The sequence below is a fragment of the Macrobrachium rosenbergii genome, chromosome 28 (genome assembly GCF_040412425.1).
Source record: "Macrobrachium rosenbergii isolate ZJJX-2024 chromosome 28, ASM4041242v1, whole genome shotgun sequence".
Taxonomy (NCBI): domain Eukaryota; kingdom Metazoa; phylum Arthropoda; class Malacostraca; order Decapoda; family Palaemonidae; genus Macrobrachium; species Macrobrachium rosenbergii.
Genome location: NC_089768.1, coordinates 37295001 through 37308452, shown reverse-complemented (window position 1 = coordinate 37308452; position 13452 = coordinate 37295001). Strand labels below are relative to the sequence as shown.

The 13452-nt window shown below is 30.8% G+C and overlaps 1 long non-coding RNA gene across 2 annotated transcripts in view; it reads left to right on the top strand.

The window, feature by feature from the left end:
• The first annotated feature begins 3265 nt into the window (after positions 1-3265).
• LOC136854247 (uncharacterized) overlaps positions 3266-13452 on the top strand; it is a 23189-nt gene continuing 13002 nt past the window's right edge. Inside the window, exon 1 of one of the 2 annotated variants that reach the window (XR_010857673.1) lies at positions 3266-3614. This is a non-coding gene — a long non-coding RNA (uncharacterized lncRNA). Of the gene's footprint in view, positions 3615-4481; positions 4688-13452 lie in introns of those variants that run through there. The other variant, XR_010857672.1, reaches the window with a different exon arrangement.

The following is a 13452-nucleotide window of genomic DNA, read 5'->3' as shown; positions in this document are numbered from 1 at the left end:
ATGACCTCATAGGTCCCAGTGCTTCCCCTTTGGCCTAAATTCTATCGATTCAATTGGACCACTTACAAAATTTAAGAGGATAGGTTTACGCAACTTTTTTACTTTAGGGGGAAAATAAACATATATTATTTTGATGATTTATAAGGTATTTTTTTCTTGTCTGGAAAAATATGGAAATTAAAATTTTAATTTAATGTATTTTTTATTGTTTTTTCAAATGATGAAAACGTTTTCATAGTTACCTAGTCGAGACTATCTCGGCGAGAATTACCTCGTCAGAGCTCTCCCGGACGAGGAAAACCTCGAAGAGGTCTTCCTTGTTGAAGATTACCTCCTAGAGGCCATCCCCCGGCGAAGTTTACCTCGCTCAGGGCTTCCCAGGCGAGGACGACCTCGTTGATGCACCCACGGACAAGGATGACCTCAATGAAGTTGTACTGGTCGAGAATTACTTCGTAGAGGTCATTTTTATAATATAAAAAGTATCCAGTGGCAAAAAATGTAGCTTTTACATTACGAAGATTCAGGAGGGGGAGTAAAGCTGCTACCTCAACCCTTCCTTCTTCTCCCGTCTGGGTACCCTCCGCCTTCCCGGGAGCTTTATTACCCGCCCACACTCCCGAAGCAACTTGCCTGAACTTTTTAAAATTATTATTACAGTTTACTTGTAATCCTTCCTTGAATTTTTATCATTATCGCCTTTTCATGGGGAGCTGAGGTTTTGGGGGGAGGGGGTAGGCTGGTGTTCAGGTAAAACCCTGCAATACAGTCGACAGTATTATGTCATTATATTCAGCTTCATTATAGCACTGCATTACGTGTCTATATAACAGCAATGACTACGGTTTCCCTGTCTGTGAAGGGGGTGGGAGTGATAAGAAGGGATTATGGGGCGAGGAACCCTCCACCCACTTCACTTACAGACCAACTTCCGAGATTTCAAGGCCACCAGATGACAGCTGGAGATGTACCGAGTGGTTTCGATTGTTGTCAATAAGAGTTTGTGCCTCATTTTGTTTGTTTGTTCTCATTTCAACGAGACGGAAGGCGTGTTTGTATGTATGAATACCAAGGCCGTTTGGCGAATGATATGACAAATTAAAAGCTTCTGATGGGGGTCAGTGATTGTACACTTGTGTGTGTGTGCGTAGGACCTTTGTAACTTTCTTCCACAACACTTTATGTGCTCCAGTCTATAATAGTAGGTTATTCCTTGGGCTACGGCAGATAACCAAAGCTTAAAATATTGAATAATAAAATCAATATGGCATTGAACTTCAGCAAAAGAATGGGACGGAAACTTGGCTGTAAATTTTATTCTAAAAAATTGGTTTGACTTTTTAATGTTAAAATATCTGTTAAAATGTATTTTTATTCGCCCAGTGTCGATAGCATCTCACTAATAAATGGTGAATATCGCTTGAATTGGAATTATGCAGAAAAAAAGGAATTTCACTTAGTTTCAGATATTTGTAAACAAGCACACGTCATACAGCCAGGAAGAAGGTTGGGAGGCTATTCCCCCCTCATAAACCTTCTGATGACAGAATACCTTATTGACTGCCATAACCCCTTTCCCTCGGACAGAGAGAGAGAGACAAAGACAGATATGGAAAGGCGAAGAGACAGACATAGGGAAAGGTGAAGAGAGAGGAGGTAAAGACAGATATGGAAGACAAGAAGGTAAAGACAGATATGGAAAGGCGATAAAGACAGATAGGGAAAGGTGAAAGAGAGAGAGAGAGGAGGTAAAGACAGATATGGAAAGGTGAAAAGAGAGAGATTTCGCCCCCATCCACCAATGAGTGAGTGTTCGATTAGACTCAGTTATGCTAACAAACGTTAGGTATGAAGGTCAGCATAGCCTGTGCTAATCCAGGCTTGCCTAAGATATGCTAACGGCTAACCTGTGTGTTGTCTAGGTCATGATAACCATCGCAAGTGTCTTGGCATACGTTTTAGTATCAGATGTTATGATAACATAAGTTATCATAAACTATGTTAACACATGTTATCCAAGTTTAAGCTCAGCTACAATAGCCTAGATTTGCATTGGTTATGCCAACAAAGTTTATCATATGTTAACAAGAATCTGATAACCAAGATTAGCATCGGCAATGCTCACCAGCGTTATCATACACTATGCTAACCAGCGTTATGTTGGCATATGTTATGATAACAGTGTTACCACATGTTACGCTAATTAGTGTTAATTTGTTACCCTAACTAGTGTTGTAATGTGAGCATATTTTTATTGTTTAAAGTTGGAACATATTTCATAGTCCTTTAATAATAATAATAAAAGCTTAATGGTTTTTCTTGGCATATTGGAGTGTTTTTTTTTTTTTCATATTGGAAATAAATATATGACTGGAAAATTATAGTAAATCAATCAATTTACTTCCAAATCATTTTATCTTATTTCGTTTCAATTTCATTATTCAATTAACTGAATAACCAAAATAGAGTATAATTAGAACCATTCAGAGTTCGACTATTCTTTAATAAAAGTTTAATAACATATATATTAACTAAAAAAAAGTTACCAAGTACTCTATTTTTGAATTATTACGCAGGCGTAGAGTATACAGTCTAGCCTTTTCATAAATACCTTAATTAGATTATTTTTCTGTTATCTATTTGACAGTATCAAGTAATATTAACCATTGGTAATACTTAAAATAATTAATATAAAAATATCAATTTCTAAATGAATATGGTGAGCTTTCGTTAAGATTGACAGTTTTTGGGAAATGGAATTCTATACTGAACCTCATCTAAAACTTTGACCACCGATACTTGGAAATGTTGTTGCAGACACTCTTTCAATTTGTAAATGAATAAACATAATGGACTTTCGTCAGCTTATGGCAACAATCCATTTAAAGAAGTCTTACGTTGCAAGAGGAAAACTTGGGGGAAAATGAAATCTCTAAATGATATTTGAATGTCTTTCAGAATTATATACGCTACTGGGAGTGAGGAAAGTGAATGCAATATTTTACTACGATAAAAAGTAAATTCTATTCGCAAATTGAAAGAATTGGGACGACCATTTTTTGATAGATTTTTCTTTATTTTTCTTTATTCTCTCTCTCTCTCTCTCTCTCTCTCTCTCTCTCTCTCTCTCTCTCTCTCTCTCTGTTACACAAAGGAGCGATAGTTCTCTCTCTCTCTCTCTCTCTCTCTCTCTCTCAAAGGAGATCTCTCTCTCTCTCTCTCTCTCTCTCTCTCTCTCTCTCTCTCTCTCTCTCTCTCATGCCATAGTGCTAGCTTAGGGGAAGAAAAACGTGAAGATTTTGTGTTCCATAAAAAGTGAAATTGAAGGCAAAGTTTAAATACATCCAAGTGATTGCAAAAGCAACCTGAAAAGGATTTAAAAGCGGATGCAAGCAACTAAATAAGTGATAAAACTTATTTGGAAAAGGACCCGTGCAATATTTTGTGATAAATAGTGAGTATGATAACCAAACAGAACAGACCATATGTGTGGCTGTGTTATGAAACATCTCAGTCTCAGGCTAAAAAACTCGGCAATGTTCATGAACATCAGGATATCAATACATCTTATTCCTGCCAGCTTTAACTTTTTTAATATTTGTTGATGAAACCAGGTTAGTAAGAATTTTCGGTTCCCTTTGTGTCCAAGAATAACATATATCACATAAAAACTCCACTGAAGAATTATCTGTTTTGTGATCGAATGATTTTGTGGTAATTTGAAATACAGTGTAACGAATTTTTTTTGCAAAAACAGTAGGAATGTTATACCCAATCTGAAACCCTTATTTGTTAAAGACATTTTAGAGAGGTTAATTGATTTTCTCGGTCATAAAATGGTTACAGTAAGTAGGTGCTGGTTTAGACTGGCCGAATTTAGGAAGTGAAAATCTGTACTAACCAGTACTCATAATGTACTCATAATTGACACCGATATTTCGGAATGTAAAGGACAGTTTTATTTTAATTTGGTAAGTAGACGGAAAATCATTTTAGATGAGGGAAATTCAGCTCTGAAACTAGTGGTACAGGTCTCTCTCTCTCTCTCTCTCTCTCTCTCTCTCTCTCTCTCTCTCTCTCTCTCTCTCTCTCTCTCTCTCTCTTTGTGCTATAAAAAGGAGCAATTATTGCTTGCGCTGTGCAAGACCATTCTCTCTCTCTCTCTCTCTCTCTCTCTCTCTCTCTCTCTCTCTCCCCATTGGTTATTCGAAGGAGCAAGTGCTTACTCTGTCACAAGACCTCTCTCTCTCTCTCTTTGTGCTATAAAAAGGAGCAAATTACTCTCTCTCTCTCTCTCTCTCTCTCTCAAAACCTCTCTCTCTCTCTCTCTCTCTCTCTCTCTCTCCCATGGGTTGGTTATTCAAAGGAGCAAGTGCTTAAGCTGTCACAAGACTCTCTCTCTCTCTCTCTCTCTCTCTCTCTCTCTCTCTCTCTCTCTCTCTCTCTGTCATGCAACTCTAAAAGTCTAAACAGTAAAACCCAGTGTTAGAGTAACTCTGGAGAGTGAAAGACCTCGAATTTTGTTCTGCACAAAAGTGACGGTATCCTTAAACTGTGTATTAATATGGCTGCCAAAACAAACTGATAAAGAAGTTGACAGTGCATACAAGGAGGAAAATAATCAATAATACGTCTCTGGAAAAGGATTCGCCAGATATTTCGTGATAAAATGTAAACACTGTTACAGGTAAGGGTAGTTAAGCAGCCATTATTCTTCCTTGGACTCGTGCTTTTCCAAGTGCTAAGATAAACATAACAATTAACAGGTCCAGGATGAAGCTCGGTAGTTACTGAACGTTGCAGTCTCTTTCTCATCCCGACACAAATCAGTAATCATAGCCACATTTTAAGAACAATTCTACGATTACTTCGACTCTACGTAAAGCTACCGGCCTTGTCAAACACTTATCAAACACTTACATCACTTGTAACTAAGTTTTCCTTACGGTCTTTGCATCAACCAACATCGAATTACGTCTTAATCGAAGCAGTAAAACCTTATCTCTTTTGTGAAATGTGTCAGCAATCTCTCTCTCTCCCTTTCCACATATTGTTATGATGCCAGTTTTAATAGCCATAATCAATCAATCTCTCTCTCTTCCTAACACAAATCAGTAATCAAAACCACATTTTACTGACAATTTTACAATAATTTCGACTCTACGCAAAGCTCCCAGTCCTATCAAACACTTATCAAACCTTTATAACACACCCAACTAAATTTTTTCTTACATACTTCGCATCAACCAACATCTAAAAACGTCGTATTCGACGCATTAAAACCTTAACTCTTATGTGAACTGTGTCAGCAACCTCATCTCTCTCTCTCTCTCTCTCTCTCTCTCTCTCTCTCTCTCTCTCTCTCTCTCTCTCTCTCTCTCTCTCTCTCTCTTGACTCTCAGTTTGACGCCAGTTTTAGTAGCCATCAACCAATCTCTCTCTTTCTCAGCCTGACACAAATCAGCGATCGTAACCACATTTTACGAATAATTTTACGATTATTTAGAATCTTCAAACCCTTAACAAACACTTATATAACTCCTGACTAACTTTATAAAACACCTAACTATTCAAAATATTCAAAAACTTATATCACACCTAACTTTTAACATTTTAACTAACTTTTAAAAACGTATATATCACACCTAACTAACTTATAAAACACTTATACAACTCCTAACTAACCTTTCAAAAACTTATATCACACCTAACAAACTTTTTCTAAGAACGTCGTATTCAACGTCCAACGTAATTCATATTTCGCGCCTCTCAATTAAAAGAAAAAAAAGAGATATATTTTATTCACTTTACGGGGTCGGGAACACTATAGCCACCTATTATCGAAAAAAAGAAACTAAATTCTTCTTGAGGCCGGTTATCCAAATGTGCCTAAAATACGCTTATTACGATATATATGCCATTTTCTGCTGTAGCGTATGATTTTGTATCGTATCTGACGTATTTTGAAAGAGATTGCGACTAAATTACGTTAATATTTAAGGAGAAAATGCCATTTTAAAGTTTAAGCATACTGAAGTCTTCGATTTAATTCAAATTCGAATGTTTAGGATGTTTATTGTTTTGGTCTGAAAACCAACGAATTCCGTATCTTATTTACCTTATTTACGCTTGATTTCGTCTTATTACGGAAGGGTTAAAACCTACAATAACAGCAGCCTTTAATATTATTAACGAATAAAAAAGCTACGTAACTTTTTTTTATTTCACCGAGAATCGAATGTATGAATGAAAGATGACGTCACTGGCCTCGACGATTACGTATTGGTTTCCATGGAAACCGAGGTTTGTACCTAAATTTCAAAACAAAATTGATCTGTTTTTGCAATAAAATATGAAAATAAAAAATTAATATTCATAGGAACCATTTTTAAGTATATTTAATTTTGATTTTTATTGTTATATTACTCTTAAACTGCCTGATTTATCAATAAAAATATAAAGTTTTGAGATCGCTACTCACGCCGTATGGTTATACTGCTCAATTGTTGTCTGCTTCAATTCAAAAAGAAGGCAGAAACTGGCATTTTTCACTCAAATTTATCGTCATTTACCTTCGATAAATAAGTAATTTCAACGATTTACGTGACAGTATTTTGCATGAATATTAATTAATATACAAATAAATATGGAAAGATGAGGAAATTGTGTTTTGATACATATTCAATGTATAAAAACGAATTTTAAAAGTAACAAAAGGCAACTGTTCCATTCTCCCCATTCATAAATTTCTCACAAACGCTTAAAACTATAACCAAAACTACATTGCAAATCACCTTACATATGTTGTACTTGATAGACTTTAAAATAGCTTTTTGTATTATTTAAATTAGTTTTAATTATTTATTAAATATATATTTTAAAATATTACCCATCAGAATTATTTAAAGGGTGAGACAAAAATAAAAGTATTTTGGATATCTTTTCTTACCGTATGGATATACTGCAAACATCGTCGTCTGGTAGAAAAACCATAGACGATTCTATGTACTTTTAACACTTAAAAGACAATCATAAATTTTTATCTTAGATTAATAAAAGCTTTTTTAATAAATTAAGTAATTGTTTTAAATTTTTATCTATATTACTGCTCTGAAAAAAGCATATAAAAGAAATTATTTGCAAGTTCTTACTATGACTTTGTGGCCAGACTGAAAAAATTCGTCTGCAGAAACAGACAACGATAGTAAACACAAGCTATAGCCAATCAGAAGTGGTGTTGATGACGTAATCGACAGCCAATCAGGTACGAGAACTTTCCCGCCAAGATTTCACTCGGTCAGAGGAACCCTCCTGTTTATGAAGTGCTGTTTAGCAGAAATTGCCTTCATACGAACCAAATTGGCGGGAAGAGACTCACTGGTTTCCATGGAAACCAAGGTTTGCCGACGAATTTCAAATCAAAGTCTATTAGTTTTCATGATACAACTTATATAATAATAGATTATTTATGTACTAATATATCAAAATAAGTTTTTTTATAAGTATATTTATAGAAATACTGTTTAAATGCCGAATTTATCAATAAAGACGCAAGTTTATGAGATCGCTACTCACGCCTTATGGCTATACTGTCGTCTGCTCCAGCTCGAAAAGAAGGCGGAAACTGGCAACTTTCACTCAAATCTATCGTCATTTACGTTCGATAATTAGGTTATTGTAGAGATTTACATGACAGTTTTTTTTTGCATGAATACTTATTAATATACACAGAAATATGACAAGATGAAGAAACTGAGTTTTGACGTATATCCACTCTATAAAAAACGAATTTTAAAAGTAAGAAAAGGCAACTCTTCTATTCGACTATCGCCTCGGGATCCCCCGACTTATGAGTTGCTGTTGGGCCAGAATTTGAGTTTTTCGGTCTTATTTTATCTGCCCTTGCTTGGGATTATGAAAATTATTATAATCATACAGCGGCTGTAAGTTACTGTAATGTAATATGAAAAATAAAACTTGTATTATAATATAATGCATATACTTGTAAATCATTAAACATATGAATTTTAAATATATATATATTAAATATATAATATTTATATATATATATATATATATATATATATATATATATATATATATATATATATATATATATATATATATATATATATATATATATATATATATATATATATATATATATATATATATATATATATATATATATATATATATATATATATATATATATATATATATATATATATATATATATATATATATATATATATATATATATATATATATATATATATATATATATATATATATATATATATATATATATATATATATATATATATATATATATATATATATATATATATATATATATATATATATATATATATATATAATATATATATATATATATATATATACATCCAGTTTGCCTATAAAACCTCTTACAAAATTTATTAGTGAGTTACAGTATCCTATACATTTTCTAAGAAAATTTTATTAAGATTATGAAAAACACACTTGTTGTGATGCCAGTTTTAGTTTTAATATATTATTTATATATATATATATATATATATATATATATATATATATATATATATATATATATATATATATATATATATATATATATATATATATATATATTATTAATTGAGTGTGGTTTTGACAAATCTTAATAAAATTTTCTTAGAAAACGCATAGGATTACTGTAACTCACTATAAGGTTCTGAAAGAGGTGATTTTTAAGCAAACTGTGATTACTTACTGCTGAACTGAAAATTAGGTTAATTTATCGAACGCAAATTATAGTAAATTTAAATGAAAGTTGCCAATTTCTGCCTTCTCCTCGAACTGACGCAGACGACAATTTAGCAGTATAACCATACGGCGTGAGTAGCGATCTCATAAATTTATATTTTAATTGATAAATTCGGAATTTAAACATACATTTTCATAAATTAGTCATGTAAATAACTTATTATGATGTATAGGTATATAAATATAAATTTTATTATATGAGTTTTACCATTAAAACTAATAGGCTTTGTTTTAAAATTCGCCTACAAACCTCGGTTACCATGGAAACCGGTTACGTAATCTTCAGGGCAGTGACGTCATTCATTCATAAATTCCATTCTCTAAATGATGTCAAGATAAATCTTTATAGGACGACTCAAGAAATCACCCCCAAAAGTACCTCTTTGAGGTCAAATCTAACTTTAAATTAACTTATATGAACTAATTAATAATTAGTCAGTAATTCAGTCAGTAATCCTGCATTGCCTATTTAATGATCGATAAAACGATTCGTTATGTTTTATTTTAAAATCTGCGTCAGGTTTCAAAGTTCATCTGTCTGTTTGTTTTACCAGACATTCATAGGAAAATACCTTTTTTATTTCTTAGTTTTAATCAAAATACTTCAATAATGATAGATTTTTACAGAAATAGAAATATAGATATTCTTTTTTTCTTACATGTCGTAAAATATTTACATATAATATTTATTTATGCTAACTAGTCAAAGCTTAGACAATAGTTATATACTGTTTGAAGCCAAAAGTTTAATAGTTGCTTAACAATCTTTTTTATAATTAATTTTTTTGGCATTTTTAGCTAACACAAAAAACAATATTTAGGACCAGAGAAAACAAGAAAGGTTTGTTAATCTATATTCATGTAAATGGCTAAAATAACCTACTTATCGAACGCAAATTGTAGTAAATTTGAGTGAAAGTTGCCAATTTCTGTCTTCTTCTCGAACTGACCAAAAAAAAATTTAGCAGTATAACCATACGGCGTGAGTAGCGATCTCATAAATTTATATTTTTATTGATAAATTCGTAATTTAAACATATATTTTCATAAATTATTAAAGAAAATAACTTATTTTAATTTAGTTATATATAAATATAACTTTTATTACGTGAGTTTTACCGTTAAAACTAATAGACTTTGTTTTGAAACTCACCTTAAAAACCTCGGTTACCATGGTAACCGATTACGTAATCTTCAGGACAGTGACGTCATTCATTCATAAATTCCATTCCTAAATGATGTCAAGATAAAGCTTTATATGACGACTCGAGAAATCATCACCAAAAGTATCTAAGATTTAGGTCAAATCTAACTTTATATTAACTTATTACTTATGAATAATTAACTAATTCAGTTAGCAATCCTGCATTGCCTATTTAATGATCGATAAAACGATTCGTCATGTTTTACTTTAAAATCTGCGTCAGGTTTCAAAGTTCATCTGTCTGTTTGTTTTACCAGACATTCATAGGAAAATATCTTTTTTATTTCCTTAGTTTTAATCAAAATACTTCAATAATGATAGCATTTTACAGAAATAGAAATATAGATATTCTTTTTTTCTTACGTGTCGTGAAATATTTACATATAATATTTATTTTTGCTAACTAGTCAAAGCTTAGACAATAGTTATATACTGTTTGAAGCCACAAGTTTAATAGTTGCTTAACAATCTTTTTAAAATTAATTTATTTGGCAATTTTAGCAAACACAAAAAACAATATTTAGGACCAGAGAAAACAAGAAAGGTTTGTTAATCTATATTCATGTAAATCGCTAAAATAACCTACTTATCGAACGCAAATTGTAGTAAATTTGGGTGAAAGTTGCCAATTTCTGTCTTCTCCTCGAACTGACCAGATAAAAATTTAGCAGTATAACCATACGGCGTGAGTAGCGATCTCATAAATTTATATTTTTATTGATAAATTCGTAATGTAAACATATATTTTCATAAATTATCAAGAAAAATAACTTATTATGATATAGTGTTATATAAAAATAACTTTTATTACGTAAGTTTTACCATTAAAACTAATAGACTTTGTTTTAAAATTCGCCTACAAACCTCGGTTACCATGGTAACCGATTACGTAATCTTCAGGACAGTGACGTCATTCATTCATAAATTCCATTCTCAAAATGATGTCAAGATAATATTTTATAGAACGACTCAAGAAATCATCCCCAAAAGTATCCCTTTGAGGTCAAATCTAAATTTATATTAACTTATACTTATGAATAATTATTTAATTCAGTTAGCAATCCTGCATTGCCTATTTAATGATCGATAAAACGATTCGTCATGTTTTACTTTAAAATCTGCGTCAGGTTTCAAAGTTCATCTGTCTGTTTGTTTTACCAGACATTCATAGGAAAATACCTTTTTATTTCTTAGTTTAATCAAAATACTTCAATAATGATAGCTTTTTACAGAAATAGAAAATATAGATATTTTTTTTTTTTATGTAAATAATTGAAATATAATATTTATTTATAATTAATCAGTTAAAGCTTAGACTTAGACAATAGTATATACTTTTGAAGCCAAAAGTTTAATAGTTGCTTAACAATCTTTTAAAATTAATTTTTGGCAATTTTAGCAAACACAAAAAAAACAATATTTAGGACCAGAGAAAACAAGAAAGGTTTGTTAATCTATATTCATGTAAATTGCTAAAATAACCATACTTATCGAACGCAATTTTGTAGTAAATTTGAGTGAAAGTTGCCAATTTCTGTCTTCTTCTTTTCGAACTGACCAGAAAAAAATTTAGTAGTATAACCATACGGCGTGAGTAGCGATCTCATAAATTATATTTTTATTGATAAATTCGTAATTTAAACATATATTTTTATAAATTAATTAAAAAAAATAACTTATTATAATTTAGTGGTATATAAAAATAACTTTTATTACATAAGTTTTACCGTTAAAACTAATAGACTTTGTTTTTTAAAGTTAACCTAAAAACCTTTACCATGGTAACCGATTACGTAATCTTCAGGACAGTGACGTCATTCATTCATAAATTTCATTCCTAAATGATGTCAAGATAAGGCTTTATAGGACGACTCGAGAAATCATCCCCAAAAGTATATATTTTTGAGGTCAAACCTAACTCTACATTAATTAACTTATTATTATGAATAATTAATTAATTTAGTTAGCAATCCTGCATTGCCTATTTAATGATCAATAAAACGATTCGTCATGTTTTACTTTAAAATCTGCGATAGGTTTCAAAGTTCATCTGTCTGTTTGTTTTACCAGACATTCATAGGAAAATACCTTTTTATTTCTTAGTTTTAATCAAAATACTTCAATAATGATAGATTTTTTTTTTTAAAAAATAGAAGTAAATAATAATATATTTTTTTTCTTATAAAATGATATGTTTAAATATAATATTTATTTATACGAATCACTCAAAGCTTAGACAATAGTTATATACTGTTTGAAGCCAAAAGTTGAATAGATTTTTAATTAACAATCTTTTTTAAATTAATTTATTTGGCAATTTAGCAAACACAAAAAACAATATTTAGGACCAGAGAAAACAAGAAAGGTTTGTTAATCTTTATCTATCTTACGTCAAATCGTTGAAATTCACATTGTTATTTATTAAAATCGAAGATTGAATGTTCTATGTAGACAAACAAAGTTCTCAGTTATTATTATTAATTTAGTATTTATTTTTTTTTTGACCAAAAAAATTTTTAGTTACTTCAGCTGTCAATAGGTGAAAATATAGGCCGTCGCAGGCCTTTTTAAAATTTTCCCATAAATTTTCAGACAAGCCTAAAAAAATTATTAAGAGAACTGCATGTCAATTTAAATATTAAGCGAAAACTCAAATTCTGGCCCAACAGCAAATCAAAAGTCGAGGAGATTGTTGGATGAATGTAAAGTTTTTAAAATTTGTCTTTTTTAAAATTCGTTTTTTATAGATTGATAGATAATAAAACTCATTTTCTTAATCTTTCAATATTTCTATGTATGTTAATAAATATTCATGCAAAAACTGTCATGTAAATTATAAAATAACCTACTTATCGAACGCAAATTACATTTAGTAAATTTTATCAATTTTTCGAAAGTTGCCAATATCTGCTTCTTTCTTTAATCGAAATGAAGCAGTCAGTTTAGCAGTATAACCATACGGCGTAAAATGTTGATTCGGCTGATAGCTGTAACTCCTTTCATTCCTTTTACTGTACCTCCAATCGTATTATCTTTCTTCCATCTTGCTATCCAGTCTCTTGTAATTCAATATCAAAATTATTTCAAAATGCAATTGTAATAAAAATAATAGTTTTTATCAAACCTTTTAAACTTAGTTTTGCTTTCCAGCGCTGAATGACCTCATAGGTTCAGTGCTTTTTTTTGGACTAAAAATAGACTCTGTATTCCATTGAATTCCATTCTGTGCAAGAAATATCTTTATAATGTGTAGGTGGTCTTAGTTGATGCAAAGGTTCAGTTGCTAAAAAAAAAAAGGTAAGTTTTGTGTGTGGGCAAATTAATCTTCTTGTTTTGGCAAAATAGCAAATTATTTAAGAAAAATAATATTTAAATTTGAAAAATTTATTAAAATCTATATTAGAAGTATTAAATGTTGAAATTCATTGTTATTTTGTGAA